General features: G+C 42.8%; 1 protein-coding gene across 3 annotated transcripts in view; it reads left to right on the top strand.

Moving 5' to 3' along the window:
- The window catches only part of DAPK1 (death associated protein kinase 1), a 193,887-nt gene that overhangs the window by 33,899 nt on the left and 134,873 nt on the right, over positions 1-25,115 (top strand). The gene's annotated exons all lie outside the window — the stretch shown is intronic.

The following is a 25,115-nucleotide window of genomic DNA, read 5'->3' on the forward strand; positions in this document are numbered from 1 at the left end:
GCTTTAACATGTGAGCTTTCCCCACTGGGATTCCATTTGAGCCCCTCAGTTAAGGAGCTCATCTGGAATAATCAATTTGTGGATCTATTTTCATTATTGCCAAGTAGGGATCACCCCCATAAGTTAGAGAAGAAAGATGACAAATCTGATCATGATGACCCTAAACGTAATATTAGGTCTTTTAATAACTGGGTCCAAGCGTTTGCCATATATGCTTCTGTGTTGGGAGAGAAATCGCCTAATCTTTGTAGCCGTCTCTTCCAACACGTTGACATCATATTAGAGGCTTATAAGAACTTTGGTGGCTCTGCTTGGCTCAGTTATGATGAGGCCTTTAGACATAAACTATCAGTTCACCCTGAGCTAAAATGGGGCTCTAAAGATATTGGGTTATGGATCAATCTCATGCTTCCTATGAGGAATACTGTTGCTAGGCAGCCTTCTTCTTCGGTCACCAAAAAGGGCGTTTGTTTTGCTTATAATGATTCTTCCTGTAAGTGGAACAATAATTGCCGTTTTCGACATGAATGCTCGTTTTGTGGGAATCCCCACCCCATGTCCAAATGCTTTAAGAAGCAGGCTGCCCAGCAATCCTCTAAAGAATCAATTTCAAAGGGCCCCATCGCCAGTGAGGCTGGAAAACATGGTTCACTGGCTAAGCAAATACCCAGACAGGGAGATCAGTAGCTTACTGTTTAACGGGTTTTCTTTAGGTTTTCATGTTCCACAATTCAAAGGTTCAGGTTGTTTTTTAGTTAAAAATCTTCCATCCGTTAATGACTTCCCTGATGTTGCTAGGGAAAAAATTTTTTGTGAATTAGAACTAGGCAGAGTTGCCGGCCCCTTTTTATCCCCTCCGTATTCAAATTTTCGATTATCCCCTTTGGGTATTGTTCCCAAAAAGGATCCAGGTTCTTTCCGAATGATTCATCATCTATCTTATCCAGTGGGACAATCCCTGAATGATGAGGTAGACAAAACAATGTGTTCTGTTACCTATTCCTCATTTGATGGCGCATTGGATATGCTTAGAAAATTCGGTCCTAATGCCCTCTTGTCCAAATCGGACATTAAATCTGCCTTCAGACTTCTCCCTGTTCATCCGGATGGGTTCAATTCACTGGGTTTCCATTTTGATAACTGTTTCTTTTTTGACAAATGCCTTCCTATGGGTTTTTCATTATCCTGCTTTTATTTTGAAAATTTTTCACGTTTTTTGCATTGGGTTTTGGAGTCTGGCGGTTGTAATGCGGGTATTTTGCATTACTTAGATGATTTCCTTTTTGTTGGCCCAGCCCATTCTTCGGCTTGTGAAAATACTCTTTCTAGGTTTCTTGATTTGTGTTCATTTTTTGGAATCCCAATTGCCCACGAGAAAACTGTAGCCCCTTCTTGTCTCATTGAGTTTTTGGGCATCATGATAGATTCAGTCAAAATGGAAACCGTCCTGCCTCAAGAGAAAATTGACAAACTTCGTAGTTCTCTTGAAAACTTACTGGCAAGGGACAAAATCACTCTTAAGGAACTTCAGTCCCTGCTTGGGCTATTGAATTTTTCCTTAAGGGTCATTCCAATTGGTAGGGTTTTTTCCAGGTCGCTTTATGAAGCTATTAAAGGGCATTCTTCTCCCAATTCTCATATCAGATTGTGTTCTGATATGAAAGAGGATGCAAGAATCTGGTTAGCATTTCTAGCAGGTTTTAATGGGAGATCTATTATTCAATCCCCTTTTGTATCTTCAGATTCTGTTCCCCTTGCCTTTTCTGCAGACGCCACTCTAGGGGTGGCTTGCTTGTTTCAATCTCACTGGATTTCCTGGAATTGGCCTGACAATTGGGTTCTTAAGGAATTAAACAAAAATCCTCTTATTATTGAACTGGTTTCAATCCTTCTGTGTATTTGCTTATGGGGTCGTGGTTTACAAAATTCCAGGGTTCTATTACATTCCATGAATCAAGCAGTAGTTTTTTCAATCAATACACTGTCATCCAGGAATGTTGTTGCATCAAAGATTCTGAGAAAATTAGTATTGGAGTGTTTAAACTGCAATATTTGGTTAAAAGCAGTTTCAGGCATTGGTAAAGCTAGTCAGTTAACTGATTTTATTTTGCAGCGTCAGTGGTTTGATTTTTATTTACAGGTTCCATTGGCAGACAAAGAGGCGTACGATTGCCCTCTTTCAATTCAGGACATGATTCCGATATGATTCCCTATTTTATTCAGAATTCCTTATCTAACAGATCATGGGCTGATTATTCAGCCGCATGGAAGAGATGGGTTAATTTTTCTGCTCTTTTTGGCCTTGATGCCTCTGCTCCCGACCCGAATTCGGCTTTAAAATTTGCTGAGTCCATGGTCCAGCAGGGATTATCTTACTCCGCAGTAGCCAAATGCTTTGCGGGAGTCTCTTTCTTTTTAAAATTGCATGGCGGGACTGCGTTGACGGATTTTTTCGCAGTAAAGCAATTTTTGAAAGGGCTGAAAAGGGAAAAGTTTTTTCCGGATTCAAGGTGTCCTATTTCTATTTCCTTATTGACTGACATTTGTTCTGCCCTTATACATGTTTGTAAGAACTTTGAAGAAGCGCTTTTGTTTAATTCCATATTTTCTATCTCCTTTTTTGGGGCCCTAAGGGTTGGTGAGGTAGTATCAGCCAAAAAATCGGTTTCATCCCCGCTCTTGCTTTCGGATGTCAAAATTTTCGATTCGTTTCTTCTCCTGTTTATCAGGAAGTCTAAGACGGATCAACTCGGGAGAGGAGCGGAGCTGAGATTGAATTCCTTTCCTGATTCTAGAATTTGTCCTGTAGCCATTCTGTCCAAATGGATCATGTTTAGGCCCCCGGCTGAAGGGTCTCTGTTTATTCATAAAGATTCTTCCCCGGTGACAGTTTTTCAATTTAGTTTTATTTTAAAGCAGTGTTTGGCATTTTTAGGTAAAAGTCATCTCAAAATTACTTCCCATTCCTTCAGAATTGGTGCGGCTACAGAAGCATCAAGGGCTGGCCTATCTGACGATAAAATCAAGAGAATGGGCAGATGGGAGTCAAAAAGATTCAGAATTTATGTTCGGCCTGATTTATATCCCGATTAATTTTATTTCTCTTGTATTCTACAGTTATTTGGATCGTTGGGCATTCATTTGTCTTCTGGGCCCAGAAGAGGGCCAGCCTGCGATCATATTCTGAGAATTTGTCGTTCCATTCATCTAAAGTTCAAGTTTTTTGGCACGGCATTCGCGGCCTGAATTGGCTTTCTTTAGTTTCTGAAGTAAAGAGTTGTCGGGAGAGGCTCCCTCATCCGGATCTAATTATAGTTCATCTCGCTGGGAATGATTTAGGAAGAATCAACACTTTGAACCTTCTAGCTGCTATTCGGTTAGATCTTACTTATTTAAGACAGATTTTTCCAATCTCAGGTATTGTTTTTTCAGAAATCATTCCCAGACGTGCTTGGCAATGTACTCAGCTTTCATTCTTGGATAAGATCCGGAAGAGGGTTAATTTCTCCATGAAGAAGTTCCTACCTCTTATTTCTGGTTTTTCTTTTAGACATACAGACTTAGAAGGTTTTTTGCCAGGGATGTTCAGAGATGATTTGGTTCATTTGTCGGATATCGGACTCGATATTTTTAATCTTAACATGGGCAATATAATCGAAAAATGGCTGTGTGGTTTGGGGGGGGCCTCGGCTCTTTGATCCTTGGCCTCTTGGGGTAAAAAATCACCCAACCTTGGGTGGATTTGGTTTATGGAAGTTGATGGAATTTTGGAATTTTAAACTTATGGATATTATTCATTGGTTATTTAGTTAAATTTTATGGAATTTGTAACTCAAAATAAAACCTCACGGCCATTTATTCCAAACTTTATAAAAGTGTCTTGTGTTTTATTATATTATAATTATAGGCCTTATGGGGACATGTAAGCCCCCCCGCTCAGACAGCTGAAATATAGCGGGGGTCCCATGTCCACATAGGCCTGGCAAGTTGTTTTTATACCAGGGGTCAAATTAAGGTCAAGGTTTTTTCCTCCATGTAAAAGCAGCCAGATTTGGGTTCTGACTGGCTTTCTTGCCCGTGATTGATTGGTTGTCAATCAGTTGCCGGGCAGATTTAGTTATGTGTTCATGTTAAAGCAGCCAGATCTGGTTCTGGCTGGCTTGTTTGCCCGCCTAAAATTTGGATGATTGATTGGTTGTCAATCAGTTGCTGGGCAGATTTAGTTATTATATATACTGGGGCACCGGCGTCGGATACTCAGTTCGCCGGTGCTTGAAGAAAAGAAGATCCCGCCCTCCCTCCCTTTATATTGTCATTTTCTCCTGTCGTTTGGTTTTATTTGTGGGTAAAAAATCACCCAACCTTGGGTGGATTTGGTTTATGGAAGTTGATGGAATTTTGGAATTTTAAACTTATGGATATTATTCATTGGTTATTTAGTTAAATTTTATGGAATTTGTAACTCAAAATAAAACCTCACGGCCATTTATTCCAAACTTTATAAAAGTGTCTTGTGTTTTATTATATTATAATTATAGGCCTTATGGGGACATGTACTCTATGGAGCACCATCCAACATGACACCGGCCTCTGACTATGGGAAACTATTAACTTGTTCTGGCCTGTGGCTAGAAGTATTGTAAATAAAGAACTGCAATAACATACCACTTAAAGGGGTTGCCCATGACATATATTATGGTAACGCGGAGCAGCTGAATCGCTAGGAGGGCTCTGAGCTGACGCCAGGTAGAACAGGCAGGCAGTTCCTGCTGATAGCAAATTACATATATACATACATATATATACCGGGGTTGGACAAAATAATGGAAACATCAACAGAAGTTAGTTTAATATGGTGTAGGTGTGGCGATCTGTGGCGATTACAGCCTCAATTCTCCTAGGTATGGATTCATACAAGGTGTGAATTGTTTCCAAAGGAATTTTAGCCCATTTTTCAGTTAAAACACCCTCCAGTTCTTTGAGTGACAATGGCAGCGGAAATCAACGTCTAACTTGAATATCTAAAATCGACCATAAATGCTCAATAATGTTGAGGTCTGGGGATTGTGGGGCCAGATGAGATGCTCAACTTCATTAGAATGTTCCTTGTGCCATGCTTTAACAATTCTAGCTGTATGAATTGGTGCATTATCATCCTGAAAGATGGCGTTCCCCTCCGGGAACAGTGCTTGAACCATTGGATGCACTTGGTCGCCCAAAATGCCTAAATAATCTCGGCTGTTACTTCTTCCATGAAGGGATATCATTGGCCCGGCAGATCTCCATGAAATAGCACCCCAGATCATCACAGAATCTCCGCCATGTTTTACGGTTGGGAGAAGGCAGTCTGGATGGAATGCTTCTTTCGGCTGTCTCCAACCGTACACTCGGCCAGAGTGTACGGCCATGTTTCCACTGCTCGAGGGACCAATTCTGGAGGTTTCTACACCACTCTAAACCCTTGGAAACATTTGTCATTGAGAAGAGCGGTTTTCTAATTGCAGCTCTTCCGTGGAATCCAGATTTGTGCAGCTCCCAACGAACCGTTTTCTTGGAAACCGGGTTCTGTAGGTGTTCATTGAGCTCAGCAGTGATTTTCAGAGCCGTGGTCTTGCGATCCTCTCTCACAATTCGCTTTAGAGTCCGACGGTCTCTCTGTCAACTTTGACTTTCGGCTGGACCTGTGCTTTGCTGCGGACGTTTTTCCTTCTCTTTCAAACGCAGTCATTACTTTGGAGACAGTACCTCTTGACACGCCAAGCATTCGGGCACTTTCTGTTACACTAGCGCCTGCCATACGAGCACCAACAATTTGGCCTCTTTGAAAATCCAAGAGGTCTGCCAATGGTATCAGGTTCTCATCAACGTTCTTACAATTATGCAAAACAAACAGTTAATTTACATACACATATCACATAACACAAATAATCAGCTACAAAACATTACCATATGTCATGGTTTGCATGTTTATCACATGTTCGAAGATTATGATGCCAAAACGTTAGGTGTTTCCATTATTTTGTCCAACCCCTGTGTGTATGTATATGTATATGTATATGTATATATATATATATATATATTATTATTATGTCATTTATTCCATGGCGCTTTACATGTGAGGAGGGGTATACATAGTAAAAGCAAGTACAATAATCTTGAACAATAAAAGTCAGGACTGGTACAGTAGGAGAGAGGACAATGCACGCGAGGGCTCACAATCTACAAGGGATGGGTGAGGATACAGTAGGTGAGGATAGAGCTGGTCGTGCAGTGGTTTGGTGGATTAGTGATTACTGCAGGTTGTAAGCTTGTCGGAAGAGGTAGGTCTTCAGGTTCTTTTTGAAGGTTTCGATGGTAGGAGAGAGTCTGATATGTTGTGGTAGAGAGTTCCAGAGTAGGGGTGATGCACGAGAGAAATCTTGTATGCGATTGTGGGAAGAGGAGATAGGAGGGGAGTAGAGAAGGCGATCTTGTGAGGATCTGAGGTTGCGTGCAGGTAAGTACCAGGAGACGAGGTCACAGATATACGGAGGACACAGGCTATGGATGGCTTTGTATGTCATGGTTAGGGTTTTGAACTGGCGTCTTTGGGTAATGAGGAGCCAGTGCAGGGAAAGACTGGGGAATAGCGGGGGGGGACAGATGGATTAGTCGGGCAGCAGAGTTTAAAATAGATTGGAGGGGTGCGAGAGTGTTCGAGCGGAGGCCACAGCAGGAGGTTGCAGTAGTCAAGGCAGGAGATGATGAGGGCATGGACTAGGATTTTGCAGATTCTTGGCTGAGGAATGTATGGATCCGTGAAATATTTTTGAATTGAAGTCGGCAGGAAGTGGGAATGGCTTGGATATGTGGTTTGAAAGAGAGATCAGTGTCAAGGATTACCCCAAGGCAGCGAGCTTGTGGGACTGGGGAGAGTGGGCAGCTGTTTTCTTTAATGGATAGGTCCATTGTGGGAGTCACGTGAGATGGGGGAAAGATGAATTCTGTTTTGTCCATGTTAAGTTTTAGAAATCTAGTGGAGAAGGATGAAATACCGGACAGACATTGAGGGATTCTGGTTAGTAGGGTGGTGATATCTGGTCCAGAGATGTAGATCTGTGTGTCATCAGCGTAGAGGTGATACTGAAAGTCGTGAGATTCTATGAGCTGTCCCAGGTCAAAGGTGTAAATGGAGAACAGCAGGGACCCTAGGACTGAACCTTGCGGACTCTGACAGATAGGGGGCGAGGTGAGGAGGTGGTGTGTGAGTGGGAGATGCTGAATGTCCTGTCTGTTAGGTATGACAAGATCCAGGATAGAGCCAAGTTTGTGATGCTAAGAGATGAGAGGGTCTGTAGTAATAGGGAATGGTCCACTGTGTCAATCGCAGAGAACAGGTCCAGGAGGAGGACAGAGTAGTGTCGCTTGGCCTTGGCGGACAATAGGTCATTGGTGACCTTAGTTAGGGCAGTTTCAGTGGAGTGGTGTGACCGGAAGCCAGATTGTAAGCGGTTGAAGAGGGAGCAAGAAGAGAGGTGGGAGGACAGTTCAAGGTGGATGTGTTGTTTCAGTAGTTTTGAGGCATAGGGGAGAAGTGATATAGGGCAATAGCTAGATACAGAGGATGGGTCAAGAGAGGGCTTTTTGAGGATAGGTGTGATTGAGGCATGTTTAAAGCTTGAGGGGAAAACACCAGTTGTTAGTGATAGGTTAAAGAGATGGGTTAGGGTTGGGATGAAGACTGGTGAGGTTTGGGATAAAATGAGATGGGGTCAAGTGTACAAGTGTATATATACAATTTGCTGTCAGCAGGAACCACCTGGCTGTTCTACCCGGCGTCAGCTCAGAGCAGTAAGCGACCACTCCTGCCAGCGATTCAGCTGCTCCACGTCATGCTGATTGACAACCACGTTCTTGCAGTTAGGCAGTGGGGAGCTGGCTAACAGTCGGCGTGATTTTGGCAGTCACACCTCATCAATATCGCAGAAGTGAAGTTGCTGCTCTGTCGACTTGACGTCAGTAAAAGCCACTCAATCACCAGCAGGAGCGGTCTGTGCTGGGAGAAATCTGCTTCGGCACAGCACAACCGGCCTTTGAGTTATGAGGCCCATAGTAAAAAAAAAAAAAATTAAGTTCTGGAGCACAAGAGGAGTGCGATTTGTTAATGTTTCTCTGCTCTGATGAAACTGGGGCAGGTGGCCTTAATAAGATTTCTAGATTTATTTGTAACCGCTGTAAAGGTTTTGGTCAGAGGCTCACATATACCTTTTCCAGCATTCATGTCACCAAGTTTTTTTTATTGTTGAGAAAAATGGTCTGCTTAGGTGCAGCCAGATGCATGGCTGGCAATATTACTATCCAGATTGCATAAAAGATCAGTCCGAGGAGTGCAGCTTTCCTACACTGCTGCAATTACAGTGGAAGAAAATAGTCCATCTGCCTCCTAGGAATACTCCTGTATGGCACAATATGAAGATCAGAAAGAAATTCCTGAAAGCATGCATTATTGCAGTATTATTATTGTAACACCGCGTGATATTCTCAGTTATAAAAGGAAATATTTTGTTTGCCTAGTGTTTAGATAACAACTTCTAGGAATTTCCCATTTCCCCATAGTGCTGTTATTCTATCTACTCCTTGCTCATGCTGACAAGTAGATTTGCTGGCCTTGCTACAATTCTTAATAAGAGTTGCAAAATGTTTGCAGTCGCTGCATTATTTATTTGCCTGAAATGCAAACAGGTATGTTTAGATACGGTCATGAATTATTCGGCGGTTGTTCCAGGACTGCAGATCTGAGATTGTTCGGGTGTCCTGCCATCCGTGCTGCGTAGCAGGACTCGTGTTCTCTGGGATACACTGACGATTCATCCTGCACACAACTAGTGGAACATCATTAATCAGGTTTACAAACTCTGAAATCAGGCGGAATAGGAATAGTTTGGAGTTGGTGCCGTGAGGAATCCACATCAAATAAAATTAAATGTCCCTTTTTTTTCTGCATTGAGGTTTTCAAAATCTAGTCTGGAGACAAGCTTGCTGAAATCTTGCTACATGGGTAGCAATATTGAAATTGATAAAGTATTAGAACTGGTTCACAATCCACATTAGTGAGCATACCCTCGCACTGTGGGTTTGCCTAGATGCTGAATAGAATCTACCAATGTACACTGAAGTATGTGCCGGGTACCTAACTTTTTCATCTGCTTTTCTCCCTTTTTTTTCCATTTAAAAACAGTAAAAAATAAGGCATACTATTTTATTGACATTTAGCAATGGAGCTGTTAAAATTGGATGGATGTCTTCTATTTCTCCATGGATCATCATAGATCTAAATAGTCTTTGCTTAAAAAAAAAAAAAAAACCCTGAAAAATAAAAAACTACAACAACAGACAAGTGAAGCTGTTAAAGAACGGATGTTTTAATCAGGGAGGTGGAGGTGGAGTTGGAGTCAGTGTCCTGGAAATTGAGGAGTCGGAGGTTTGGCTTTCCGACTCAACAGTCTTGTTAGGGCTGTGGAGTCGGCGTTATAGAGTCGGAGTCGGAGCCCATTTTGGTGGAGTCGGAGTCCTGGAAATTGAGGAGTCGGAGGTTTGGCTTTCCGACTCCACAGCCTTGTTAGGGCTGTGGAGTCGGCGTTATAGAGTCGGAGTCGGAGCCCATTTTGGTGGAGTCGGAGTCCTGGAAATTGAGGAGTCGGAGGTTTGGCTTTCCGACTCCACAGCCCTGGTTTTAATAGTCCCATTAAATCCTGTAGGTCCGTATGTTGTACTTTTAAAAACAGAACGCTCTCTGATGGTACTGATGTGTGAATAAGGACGCGTTCACATGGGATGTAGCCACCATAGGGTTTCAAATCCACGTGTAAAAATTTCACACTATATTGTGGATTCCACTGGGAAATACTGCACTGCTGAGGTTGGCATGCAGTGAATAACCTCATCTTACTTTGTCAATTCATGTAAAATCTGCAGTGTTGCTCAATTTCCATAACAGATTGTCACTGAAGTGCATGAAAAAGGTTTTATAAAATCATATTCATAAGTAGGAGTGAGATCCTGCATGTGCGTCAGAACATGGAGCCTTATAGTGGAGGAGAGCCCGGCTACAGTGCATTCATCTGGATCAGGATGTTACTATGCTTATCAGTAGGGAGAGAGACCCTGGCATCTGTCTCGGCTCAGTAGATGCCTTCACATATTGTTAGTTATTCATTTTCTTTTCTTGAAGTGTGGTCCGACATGGGAATCAAACCTGTAGCATGGCAGGAGAAGCTTTAGCAGTGAGCTCCTAGCAGCGCTGCAAAGTATGGTCGGATTACTCTCTGCCTAAGGGCTCGTTCACACAAGCATACAAATCTAACGAGTTGAATTCGATAAAAAAAAGAGATTGCACTCAGACCAATGTTATTCCATGGGGAGGTGCAGATCTGCTTTTTTCTCAGCTGAGAAAAAAAAAATCACATCATATTACCATTTCACTCCAAAATCAGATGGGTGTGAGAAAAAAAATCCGATGCCATACGTAGAACCATCACAGTGGCATCCGCCGATTTTAACAGATACATTACAATTCTATAACATAGAAAACTGTAAACTGTTTTGTAAAAAAAAAAAAAAAAAAAAAAGATTGCATATGGACCGGACACGGATGACAAGTGAGAAAAAATGGACCCACTTTTCTGGATGAAAATCGGACTGATTTTTCTTTTTTTTTTTTTTAATACGCTCGTGTGACCACAGCCTAAAGGTCTAAATGGTATTCTTCTTCTGTAAAGGCATATTGCTCTAGAACTCAGATATACATTTCTATATACCAGTGCATCTCTAAATACCTGGTATATAAGGCGTAAAATAATAGAGATTTTTTTTTTTGTAAAGTTTATCAAAAATAATGAAAAACGATTACAAATTATTTAAATTTAATTTACCGTACACCTAAAAATAAATGTCGCAAATCAGTAAATAACATGGAATAGTTGGTATCTCTATAATTGATGCAACCCGTGCAATACAGTGAACAGATTATGCATTGTGATCAGTAATAAAAAACGGTATGATTGTGTGTGTTCGTTTTCATTTTTCTCTATTAGTCCACTACTGAGACTACTCAGAACCTACTGGCGCCGGCCCAGCGGTGTCTGCACTGGTGCTCCCTGCAGCCAATCAGCACTGGCTTCTCTCTCCTGTCTTTCAGACGTAACTGACATCCTGAGACAGTGATAAATCAGCCTCCGCTCTCGCTTCCTCCTGATGTCTGTGTTGTCCGAAGAAGGTAAGAGTGAAAAGGCTGCTGATTAGCAGCAGGGATCACGTGACATTCTTATGTCACGCAAGCCCAGGGATAGCCAGCTCCAATTGCTGACATATGTTTTTGGCCAAATGGAACATACAAAAAACTACAGTTCGACTCTCAAGCAAGACCTCTATATAGTAATGCTTGCATAAATATAAAACGTAATGACTGTCAAAGCTATGTATGAAGAAAAATCACCTAGTTGTGTTAACACATGCATCACAAAGAATGTCCTAATGTATATTATTATTATTTATATAGCACCATTGATTCCATGGTGCTGTACATGAGAAGGGGTTACATACAAGTTACAGATATCACTTACAGTGAGCAAACTAACAATTACAGACTGATACAGAGGGGTGAGGACCCTGCACTTGCAGGCTTACATTCTACAGGATGGTGGGGAAGGAGAATGTAGGTTGAGGGTTGCAGGAGCTCCAGTAGTGGTGAGGAGGTAGCGAGGTCAGTGCAGGCTGTAAGCTTTCCTGAAGAGGTGGGTTTTTAGGTTCCGTCTGAAGGATCCGAATGTGGTTGATAGTCTGATGTATTGGGGCAAAGAATTCCAGAGGAATCTTGCTGGAGAGTCCTGTGTGGAGTACCCTAAATAATAGTAGGGAAATGGTTTCACTGTGCACAATAGATCTCTATCGGGCTTCCGTGACTGTAGGTAGGTCTAGCCATGGCCTGCACTGTACAGTTTGGTGGAACCATTTTTCTGTACACTTTTTGAAAAGGTAAAACCGGAAAGATCATCAATATCGAAATGTTGGAAGACCCTTTTAAGACAGGAAATACATAAATGGCATCGTAAACCCACTTGGGTATAAGTGTTATAACGCCTCACAGGTAACTAAGACTTAGATGTAGAATGTAATGTCGCTTAGAGAATGATTAAGTGGATGTGGGTAAATCATTATGTGCAAATTGTCTTGAATATTTATAGCAAGTATCACAGATTAATGGTGTGTATCACTGTGTGTGGCTGTCATGGAAATGCATAACATTGCTAGAAGAGGCCAGCTTACTTTCCAACTGTGCTAGTTTGAGATTTAATAGTCACTATTAATGCAATTCTCAAGGTTGAAAGTTTTGTGCCTCTGAATGCACTAATGAATTTTATACTGTTCATTTACATAGACCATACTAACAATATAGAAATAAATGCATGGCTTAAAGTGGATCGGTCACCAAATTTCACAATACAAACTGCATGCATTATTAAATAGATCTAGACTTGATGAGGCTGTTGAAGTGATTTAAAAACCATGCAAGAATGGCTATATAATCCTGAAATTAAAATGGGGGTCTAGCTTTGAGTGAGTGCTCAAAAGTCCAAGTGGATTCAGTCTCTGCTCACCCATCCTTACATCTGTAGCTTGTACTGAGCAGTGTAAGATCGCAGCAGGAGGGGAGAGGCCATTGAGGAGCTGTTGGTCAGACTAGTTGGGTGAAGTATAAACTTTCAAAAAGTATTACACAGTTGTACTGACATGGCTTTTCAAAGTAAGTGCAGCACCTTTATCTGGTCTAAGACATCTTTTTAGCAATGTATGCAGGTTGTATTGTGAAATCTGGTGACAGATCTGCTTTAATAGTATTAGGAGGTGATCAGGCCTGATGCGACATACGGATAGCCCCTAACGGGACTCCTGCACCTCTTCTGGGATTATGCCCTCTTCTCATTTTCCTCTACCATATGTAAGGTTTGAAAAAGACCCAAAGGGTCGAAACGTTACTTTACAACACTGCGGTGAATTATTCTATATATTTTGTTGGTGTTTTTCAAAATAAAAAAACCCACTTGTTTGGCTAAATCTCTGAAGATACTTTCTGAGTGCGACTGTTTTGCTTGAGACTATATCTTGGAGAATCCTCCACGTTCAGTCTGCACCACCACTAGCGAGAGTGCACGTCTTTTTTCTCTTCACAGAAATTTATAACGTGGAGCAGTGGAAAATAAAAATCTAATTTTCCCACAAATGTTATTTTAGCCCCAATTTTTTTTTTATTTTCACAAGGGTAGCAGAAGAAATTGGACCCCAAATCTTGTTGTGCAATTTCTCCTGAGTACGCTGATACCCCATATGTGGTTGAAAACTATTTTTGAGGCACAGTGCAAAGCTCAGACAGACGGGAAGAAGCACCATATTGGAGTTCACTTTTTATTGGACTGGTTTGAGGGTGCCATGTCACATTGGCAGAGCCCCTGAGGTGCCAGAACAGCAGAACCCCCCCATAAGGGACCCTATTTTACAAACTACACCTCAATTAATTCATCTAAAAGTGCAGTGATCATTTTGAAACCACAAGTTGGCTACAAGATTTTATATCATTGGGCAATAATAAAAAAAAATAACGTATTTTTCAGACTATAAGACGCACCGGACCATAAGATTATCCTAGGTTTTAGAGGGGAAAAAAAGTGAAGCAAAAAAAAAAGGTCAATTCTGAACTGTAATATTCCCCTATCCTGGTATATATGGTCCCCTTATCCCCATTCTGATACACATGGCCCCTCATCCCTATCCTGGTATGCATAGCCCCCTCATCCCTATCCTGGTATGCATGGCCCCATCCTTATCCTGGTATACATGGCCCCATCCTTATCCTGGTATGATTGTCCCCATCCCGGTCCTGGTTTGCTTGGTCCCATCCTTTTTCTGGTATAAACGGCCCCATCCTGTTCCTAGTATGATTGGTTCCATCCTTTTTCTTTTATAATTGGCCCCATCCCGTTCCTGGTACGCATGGCACCATCAGGAAAGATTTAAAAAAAACCGCAAAAAACCCATTACACTCACCTACACGGCGCTCCCTCGCAGCGTCCTGCTCCGGTGCCGGCAGCTGCTTAATGTTTATAAGCAGCGCATGGCAGGGACATCATGCACTGCTCACAGCTGCCAGAATACTCACCGGGACCATTCATCGCAGAGAGCGGTGAGTATCCATTCCTCTTTAATAGTGCGCACTGTCAGCCAGCGGCCTCCTGCTGCAGCCGGCCGTCACGTGTGCCGATACTTAAGAGAAATGAATATTCAGAATATGGGGGTCATTTATACCGGGATGCCAGAAAAATGAGTATGCATTGCCCTCCGTGCCCTTGGGCGTTGAATACAGTGCATATTAATTTCTCTTTAGCAGCGGGCACAGGAGTTAGCCCACCACAGCCAGAGCCCATACATCCGGACTATAAGACGCACCCCCCCCCCCCATTTTCCTCTACATTCTGGGAAGAAAAAAGTGCGTATTATAGTCTGAAAAATACATATATTTTTACCACTAAAATTTAGTTTTAGCCCCAGATTTTACATTTTCACACTGGGAAATGGGTAACAATGGCACCAACATTTTTTCTACAATTTCTGCTGAATGTAGAAATACTCCAAATGTGGCCGTACAGTACTGCTTAGTCACATGGCTAAGCAGTACTGTTATACAGGAGGCATCCTGGAGCTCAGAATTTCCTAGAATAGTTTGCGGACTTTATATACAGAGACCCTAAGTGCTATAAGAGCAGAATCCCCTTCAAGTGCACCTATTTTGGAAATTATACCACTTTGGGAATTTATCTACATGTGTCGTGACTGTTTTGACTCCATGGGAGTTCTCCAGAAACAAGCAGCAGTGGATGTTGCTAAGTGAAAATTGCAAACTGACATTATTATTTTGACCAGTATGTTATTGTGCCCAGCTCATGCACCTACAAGTTAGGCAGGCTCTCATCGCTACAGAAATACCAAAAATGTAGACGCTATATGTGGTTTAGGCACACTGGGGCTCAGAAGGGATGGAGGAATTTGGATTTGGGAGCACAGAATTTCTTTTGGGGGCGAGAAGCCATTTGGCTTTTGCAGAGTCTTTGTGCTACCAGTAATGTGGAAGTCCCTTATATTTCCGTTAACAGATGATGAACCTGAGAGGGGACTTGTTTTTTTTGTGGATTGAGTTGGAGCTTTTATTGGGAACATTTTTCATAACAATTTTGGATCACATTTATCTGGTGTTCTATACTGAGCACTTACATCGTGGTTTCCAGTTTAAATCTTCGAGTGGCGTGATTCAGATGAAACCCCCCAGGGAGGCAGTCACTATAATGAGGCAGCAGGGTTACTCTGCACTCTGTTCAGTGTTGTCCTTTTTTCAGAGGTGCAGAAAACTCTGTCCGACTGCGCTTTTTTGCACGTCTAAAAAGATGGACACTGCCGGATCATAGGTCAGATTGCATCCACAGTGCCTCCATCGGCCTTGTTATAGGGAAGCTTCTGCTGAGGCTTCTGTTGAATCACGTATTTCAGAGATTTACACGGAGACCCTGGTGTATACGATCAGTGCAGAGCGCAGGATAAATGTGCGCTGAGCCTTTGTGCGATCTTTGGAAGGCAGAATGAACATATCAACAGCAGGTGAAGAATTGGTTTTATTTATTTTTTATGCCGTTCCTCGTGCGGTATAAGTGATTAGGCGACTTTATTCTCGGGTCAGTGCGATTACAGCTATACCAAATTTATATTGGGTTTTTATATTTGGCTGCTGTCACACACTTTTATTGTAAAAACTAGTTTTTGCATCACCATATTTTGAGAGCTATCATTTTTCCATATTTCTGCTGACAGTCATGTTATGGCTTGTTTTTTGCTTGACAAGTTGACAATTTTATTGGTACCAATTTTGGACACATGACATTTTTTTGATCGCTTTCTATTCCGATTTTTGGGAGGCCGAATAAACAAAAACCAAGAATGCAGGAATTATTTTTTGGGCGTTTTTTAAAATTTTTTTGGGCCATTGTTTTACCTTATAACCTGTCGATTCTGCAGAGACAAATAGATCCTACTCTGAGCATGATCTAACTAATTTCCTAGTGCCTGGTGACCCGGATGTTGTCATGGGCTCACCTTGGCAACGATCGGGACCCTACGATGACCTCTCTGATCCAAGGGCAAGAGGGGCTTTCTTGCCTCTGAGCCCCTCTGCCCACTCACTAAATGCTGCGATTGAGTTTGATCGCAGCATTTAGCTGGTTAAAGTGCTGGAAGCGGAGCGAGACCACTCCTGGCACTCAGCCGACACCCTGTGTGCAGGCGATCGCCATGACGTACATATACTTCATTGTACAAGTCTTTCCCAATCATGACGTACATGTACTGAAAATATCAGGAAGGGGTTAAAGGGAACCTGTCACCCCGTTTTTTCCGTATGAGATAAAAATACTGTTAAATAGGGCCTGAGCTGTGCATTTTAATAGTGTATTTTGTGGACCCTGATTCCCCACCTATGCTGCCGAAATACGTTACCAAAGTAGCCGTTTTCGCCTGTCAATCAGGCTGGTCTGGTCAGATGGGCGTGGTGTCTTCCCCCAGATCTTGCTTATTTTTCCGTTGGTGGCGTAGTGGTGTGCGCATGCCCAAGTCCAGAATCCACTGCACAGGGGAGGGAAAAGAGCGCGATCTGCGCTATTCCCCTGGTGATCGGTGGGGGTGGCCATCTTCCTGTGGCCGCGCATGCGCAGATGGAGTGCTCTGCTGCCCGGGGCTTCAGGAAAATGGCCGCGGGATGCCGCGCGTGCGCAGATGGAGATCGCGGCGGCCATTTTCCTGAAGCAGAGTTCGCAAGATCTGGAGGGAGACACCACGCCCATTTGACCAGACCAGCCTGATTGACAGGCGAAAACGGCTACTTTGGTAACGTATTTCAGCAGCATAGGTGGGGAATCGGGGTCCACAAAATACACTATTGTAATGCACAGCTCAGGCCCTATTTAACAGTATTTTTATCTCATACTGAAAAAACGGGGTGACAGGTTCCCTTTAAAGAAAGGTCCTTGAAGATAAATGCCTACTATCTGCTGTGTATAATTTATACAAAGTTATTCTTCAGTAAAAAGAAGTTTGTTTTTGATCTGTGGTCTCCCCCACTAATCTGAGTAACATCCGGTCCTGGACAGCCGAATACAGCGGCACCATATGGTCTGCAGAGGCATATTGCCATGACAGTACAGGTCCACACACCCAGTTAGGACTCCCATTTTCATGTGTTTTACGCCCCGGCATGCTACAAGTACCTCGCCCACGGGCCACGGCTGCTGCTACGCGCCACGTTACAAAAGGAGGAGTTTTCATTGCTGCAGTAGCTCATCGGATGCTTTTAGAAGCTGCCATTTGGATACAGTGCCTTACTATTCTGTACTAATTCACTTTGGAAAAAATTGACTTTAGTGGAGAGTCCACACCATAGAGAAAAGGGTTTGTGCCTACTTGCCTTTAGCATTATTTTTAATGCTAAAATAATAATAATTTATTATTAATAATAATAATTTTACATCCTATTTTTTAATGGGAAAATATATTGTCAGTTTCATCCTGGTCACCATTTGTATATGTGTCTGTCTGACCACAAGAATCTGAATAGTAATATATGGTAAAAGAACCTATAAAGTTGTTCTTTCCTGGAAGCATTGCTTTCAGGGAAGGTGCTTGTGCCCCATGGAGGCACCATATGGTAGCATACAGAACAGTGACTGTGTCCACTCTAGAATTAGCAGTAAGACTTGCATCTAAAAGACAGATGGCAAGTAGTTAAATCCAGCGATGGGTCCACGTAGAATACATCGAGGTTATATACAATGCTAATTCTGCTTTGTGTTTTGATATTTAGGTACATAGATACAGGTTAGCTTTATATCCCACAAGGTGCAGCTTATCTTGGCAGGTGTGTGCAGTCACAGGGCTGTGTCTATGTTGTTCAAGTGTAGAAAGCCTAAATGCAGGACTAAAGGATGGCTTATCAGGCCATTATTGGGACAATTGGACAGGCCTGACCCTTACAGTGGTGGTGATGTTCTAAACAACTAATGGAGGCGACGCTAAGGCTATGTGCACACGTTGCGGATTGGCCGCTGCGGATTCGCAGCAGTTTTCCATGCGTTGTACAGTACCATGTAAACTTATGGAAAACAAAATCCGTAGTGCACATGCTGCAGAAACGTAGCGCTGTTTATTCCGCAGCATCTCAATTCTTTGTGCGGATTCCGCTGCGGTTTACACCTGTTCCATAATAGGAATCCGCAGGTGTAAAACCTCAGGTGGAATCCGCACAAAATCCGAAAAAAATCGCGGTAATTCTGCAGGAAATCCGCAGTGCTGATAACCTGCGAATTTACCAAAATCAGTCCGGAAAAATCCGCAACCCTTTCCGCAACGTGTGCGCGTGGCCTTATAAAGAGCAGAAGGGTGATCCAAAAAGGAGCTGCAAAATGATAGCCTCAGTGTTCGTAATCGAGAAAACAGAACACAAATGTAATACTTATTAAAATGAAGAGACACTATCTAAGTTTTACCTGTATGCTACAAATGTTCAAAGTGATTTCCAGTGTGACACGGCAGATGTCCAGGTAGTAGTCCAGTTCTGTCCAGATGCGTGTCAGTATATCCTCAGACATGGACTCCACCCTTTCAGTGATGCATGGTCTCGGGTCATTCATTAATCGTGCGCTGATCTTCCCAATCGCCAGCTCTAACAGCCTGCCCCTTCTATATGTGGGGCGACATGAAGTGTATCTGCCATACCCCACCCACAGGATCTGAACATCTTGAGACAACGCATAGCTGCTGGCACGTATATGGACAGAAATGGACTTCCGCCTAGACATCTGCTGTGTCCCTATGGAAATCACTGTGAACATTTGTAGACTATAGATAAAACTTTGATACATAGGGTGTCTCTTCATGTTAATAAATTAGTGATATGTTCTCTGGGTCATGTCTACAGAGACTATAATTTTGAACCAACCTTTTTGAATGTAATTCTCTCATTAAAGTATCCAATTACTTCCAGCTTTATTGGAAGAGGTTTACATAATATAATTTCTTGTTTTTACTGGTCCTGATCAATCATTCCCCTCACGCCACCCGAAATCTTGTGTTGAAAGAGGCTACACACCCTGTGTTAAAACAACCTTCCCATTTTGGCTCCAGGAAGTTGTGTGTGACAGTCGGGTTGTCGTATACTTACTCGATGTCTCCACTTCCCGAGTGCTGTAATTATGGGATGTGTAGTGTCTACAACCGACAGCCGCACTTGTTCACCTACGGCTGGCTAGCAGAATAGACTGTCTGAGATGCAAATATCGCTTTCACATTTACCTACATATTGACAGTGGAGCGGTCTGCCGGTGTTACCTGGTAAACCATGCTAGGATGCTCTAGATAGCGTATACATAGAAAATAATTTATACTTGAATTTTCTGCACTCCTTTTTACTTCAAAAATAAAAAATAAAATCATTTGGTCCAATATTTTATCTAACTGCCTCATTTCTTCAGGCTTTGTGCATGGGAATCCACAACTCTCCCGACCATCAGTCGATATCCTTGGGTTCAGCCGAAATTAGTCCAGTGTGTAACTCATATGAGGGCCTAAAGTCTATGTGGAAAATAAGGATCCTGATGAGGTTTTTACACCGACAACTGATAGGAATGTAGTTGTACCTATGCCCATCTAAACATTTCCATGCGGTGCATCATTTGTCGTGTAATTTGTTGACATCAGGTAATTGTGTGTGGGCGAGAAATTGTTGAAAAATTGTGATTATTATCACTTATGATTATCTTTCACAATTTAAAAAAGAACAGAAAGCATCCTGCTGAGTGGGAACGCATGCTAATATTTCCCTACTTTCCGAATGCATAGAGAAAAAGGCAGACATTTCTGATATAAAGATGTGGTATCCGTGAAACAGTAGCTGATCAACTAGTCAAGAGTTCTATGAAAGGGTGAGGCGTTCCCAAAACATCTTTTTCTTATGATGTTTTTTTTTTCTTTCTACTAATGATTGACACATTTTTAATGGATCAAAACAGATGCCAAACAAATCTCATAGATGTCATCCGTCATGCTTGAGTTTTTTTTGAGTAAACAAAACAATTGGTTACTCAACCCATTGAATTGCGAAGTGAGATACTGATTTGGCTCTTATCCTGTCATATTGTAAGACTCGTTAAAGGGTTGATTGTGACTTGTAGGATGGCTACTTCCAATAGGTGGCGCTATAGAGTTCAAGTCCTCTTTTTCTCTGAAGAGGCAATTTGCATATTAAATCAACCCATTGGAAAACCTAATGGAACAGAAGCTAAATGATAGCAGCTGCATAGTAATGATGGAAGCATAGTAGCACCGGTGCTCAGGAAGGATATAATGGGACTAGAGCAAGTACAAAGGAGGGCAGCAAAATTAATAAAGAGGATAGGGGAACTACAATACCCAGAGAGATTAGCAAAATTAGGATTATTTAATCTAGAAAAAAAGAAGACTGAGGAGCGATCTAATAATTATGTAAAGTACCGGTATATAAGGGGACAATATAAATATCTCTCCGAGGATCTGTTTATATCAAGGAATGTGACGGTCACAAGAGGGCATTCTCTGCGTCTGGAGGAGAGAAGGTTTTTCCACCAACATAGAAGAGGATTCCTAAGGCCATGTGCACACGTTCAGGATTGTTAGCGTTTTTTTCGCGTTTTTTCGCTATAAAAACGTGATAAAAACGCGAAAAAAAACGCTTACATAAGCCTCCTATTATTTACAGGGTATTCCGCATTTTTGGTGCAAATGTTGCGATTTTTTCCGCGAAAAAATCGCATAGCGGAAAAAAAAGCAACATGTTCATTAAAAATGCGGAATTGCAGGGATTCCGCACACCTAGGGGTCCATTGATCTGCTTACTTCCCGCACGGGGCTGTGCACACCATGCGGGAAGTAAGCAGATTATATGCGGTTGGTACCCAGGGTGGAGGAGAGGAGACTCTCCTCCAAGCGCTGGGCACCATATAATTGGTCAAAAAATAAGAAATAAAATAATAAACAGTCCTATACTCACCCTCGATGTCTTGCCGCCTCCTCGCACGCTGCCGTTCGGTTTCTGTACCTGGTGTGCGCTGAAGGACCTCGCCGAATGACGTCACTGTCCTGTGATTGGTCGTGAGCGGTCATGTGACCGCTCACGTGACCGTGACGTCACGGGAGGTCCTGTGCGCACAGACCAGCTATACGGAACGGACGCCGGTGAGATGTCTGGGTGAGTATAAGCATTTTTTTATTTTTTTTATTATTTTTAAACATTCTATCTTTTACTATAGATGCTGCATAGGCAGCATCTATAGTAAAAAGTTGGTCACACTTGTCAAACGCTATGTTTGACAAGTGTGACCAACCTGTCAGTCAGTTTTCCAAGCGATGCTACAGATCGCAGGGAAAACTTTAGCATTCTGCAAGCTAATTACGCTTGCAGAATGCTAAAAAAACGCGAAAAAAACGGAAAAAAAACGCAAAAAAAAAAATGCGGATTTCTTGCAGAAAATTTCCGGTTTTCTTCAGGAATTTTCTGCAAGAAATCCGCAACGTGTGCACATACCCTTACTGTTACGGCAGTGAGAATCTGGAATTGCTTGCCTGAGGAGGTGGTGATGGTGATCTCATTCGAAGGGTTCAAGAGAGGCCTGGATGTCTTCCTGGAGCAGAACAATATTGTTTCCTACAGTGATTAGGTTCTTTAGAAGGACGTAGATCTAGGGATTTATTCTGACAGAATATAGGCTGAACTGGATAGACAAATGTCTTTTTTTGGCCTTGCTATGTTACTACTAGATGGAGGCCCAATGCTATCGCATTGGCAGGGCGGTAATGTCACGATGGGGGCAGGCATGCGGCGCTGTTGTTACCTAATGGCATCCTGTGATAATCTAATGACACTTGCATCAGGGGACTCATGTGCCTGACGCCTCCGCTTATATGCATTGTTTTTGTCCCAGCGATGCTGTTGCTCTTCAAGGGTCTCATTTGCCCTTTGCTGTCTTCGACGTTGTGTCTGCTGCTTTCCTTTCATTGTCATTGGCGTACTTTTTAGGAGGAGCCATGTTGGCGTTGATATCAGTGATAGCAGTGAATTATTCGGCAGATCCCGGCGGCAGATTCGCGACGTGCCTACAGGCAGAGGCAGCCTGTCACATTAAAGGGGTTTTCCCACCAACAAAAGTTCTTTTTAAAATAAGCTTTCGTTCGTGGGAAAACCCCTTTAATGTGACAGGCTGCCTCTGCCTGTAGGCACATCGCGAATCTGCTGCCGGGATCTGCCGAATGATTCACTGCACCTGCGCATAATGCATGCAGGCGCAGTAAGGCTGTATGCACACGTTGCAGATTTTTCACGTTTTTTTCGCGTTTTTTCACTATAAACCGCTATAAAAACACGAAAAAAGCGCATACATTATGCATCCCATCATTTAGAATGCACTCCGCAATTTTTGTGCACCGCGGAAAAAACGCATCGCGGTAAAAAAAAACGCAGCATGTTCATTCATTTTGCGGATTTTTTGCGGATTTCCTACTATATTATTGCATTGGGAACCTCCAGAAAAATCCACAAAAAAAAGCACCAAAAACGCGGTAAAAACGCACAAAAAACGCATGCGTATTTTTTGCAGAAAATGTCCTGTTTTGCTCAGGAAATTTCTGCAAGAAATCCTGAACAAGTGCACACAGCCTAAATCAGACCACTGCAATCTTTGTGCAGACAGCAGCGGTCACATTAAAACTGCGCATGCGCTCCTCCTGTACAAAGATGGCACCAGTCAGTGAATCATTCCGCTGATCCCGGCGGCGGCGTGTTCGCGTCGGTGTAACGCTGGTGGTACCCCTCAAGAGGCTGTGTGAGTGTGGTGCGTACAGTGTATAGAGAGTGTGTGTGTGGTGTGACGGTGTTCCACTGGTGGTACCGCGCAACAGGTTGGTACCATCAGCAGTTTCCATATTGAGACACCCATCACTTGGGTGTCCCAATATGGTGGTCGGTGAACTTCCTCCGCTTGGAATTCTGGGATGTGGTGGCATCTGGACAGAACAGGAAATTAAAACATTACAAGGCAATTATATAAATAGATCTTACTATGTAACAGCAAGCTAAGCCCTCCCCCAATACTCATGAGACTAATGTTGGCCCAACCCCAATATCAATGAGCTCAGACAACCGTATATTTTGTGTGGGGGCCCTCCAACTGTTCCCTGACAGATGATGCTGGGGAACAGAAGGATGCGGCATGTTTGATTTGGAATGTATTGGAGTGTCCACTCTTCCTGATGGCAGGAGATGGCTCAGGCATGTTGGATTTTAACATGCCTATTCTTCATTCTCACCGGAGATAAGGTGTCTGGTCGAGGATTAATGCCATCTCCCTATTGAGAACAAATGCACGCGTTGAACAAGTTGTGAGGTGTAACTCTTGGACTGACAGCCCTCTAAATTGTTTGACCAGCATTACCGTACAATGCATATACCGTATCAAACCAGCCATCTTAAAGGGAATGTGTCATCGGAGAATGAAGAATCTTGCAATTTCCACACTGGCCACTGGGGCTATTCTAGACTCTTAACTTCCTGTTCTTTCAGGAAATCCACATGCATATTAGCAGTAATAGACTGACTGAGACCCTATCTTTTCTATTAAAGCATTGAATGAGCACGTGCAAAGGACGTAGTGGAAGGATAGCGAGCAGTGAGTGTTGATAAAATGGATGTCCGGGACTTTAAAAGAAAAAAAAAAAAGTGCCTAAGCAATAACAGGCAGGTTGTTGCAACCTACCTGCCTGTTGTGCCCGATGCTGTTCTCTGCCGGCACAGACATTAACCCCTCTTAGCGACGATTCAGCAGCTTCTGACGTCACATTGACCGAGCAGCAGTTTCTTTTCTGCTCTGCTCTGTTGACAGGGAGGGACTTATGACGTCATGCTGATTGACTTCCATCTCCCGCTGCCTAACTGGGAGAGCCGCATGTCAATCAGCATGACGCCAGAAGTTCCGCCCTGTCAGCAGGGCATCCCGGAAGAGGAAGAACTGATCTATTGACAGGGAGCATTTGTATCGCTGGCAGGAGTGGTCAGTGAGTGCTCTGTACCGGCGGAGAGCGGCACCGGACATAATAGGCAGGTAGATCGCACCGTTGTTATTTTTTTTGCCTTTCACCTACTCTGACTGGTGGGGCCTGTGTTATCAGCTGTGCATAGAGTTGTTACTTGTCATTGTAATCCTCTGATAATGAGCATGCTAAAGGCTTTTCCTGAAAATACAGGCTGTATGGGTCTAGAATAGTCCCAGTGGCCAATGTAAAAATGGAAAGATTAAAAAAAAAAAGGCAGGCCATTTTCTGATGACACTTTCCAATTAAGAATGAGTTTGCATATGTCTTCTACTTTAGATTTCTCATGACTGCTACATAGGATCTCTACAAAAAAGGTATCTTTTTTTAGGGACAAGTATGTATTCAGCTATAGCGCAACTCCCATATCTGACAGGCTGACTTGTTCTTCTTATGGCAATGGATTAGATATTTTAGGTGGCTGTTTCTGAATGGCTTGTCATGGTCTTGGACAGCATTGCTAAAAGTTAGAGCTGCGATTTGGATTCACCTTACAGAACTCTACTGTAGTTGGTCGTTTTCACGGATGGGATGCAGATCTGTAAATGTTTATTAACATCTTTTCAACTACAGTATCCAACAATGGCTCCAAAAATCCAGCATAGCAGATTAGCTCTTCCACTGATTTCTGCCATCGGTCAGCTTCACGTTCATTCTTGTAATGGAAAGCTGCAAGCAGACAGCAAAGAAAAAATGACTATCCCAAATCTCCTGTGTATGCCCACCTTACTGTGAGCTGTTGAGTGCGGTTGTGTGGTGACACTTAATCAATACGGATCAGGACTGGTCTCCGCTGGGGCCTTGAGATTTGCGTTGTGATGTGCTTTCTGCTTCCACCTACTGCTTAGCAATGGCTTAAGTGGATTAAGGCT

Source organism: Ranitomeya variabilis, chromosome 1 (assembly GCF_051348905.1).
Source record: "Ranitomeya variabilis isolate aRanVar5 chromosome 1, aRanVar5.hap1, whole genome shotgun sequence".
NCBI lineage: Eukaryota > Metazoa > Chordata > Amphibia > Anura > Dendrobatidae > Ranitomeya > Ranitomeya variabilis.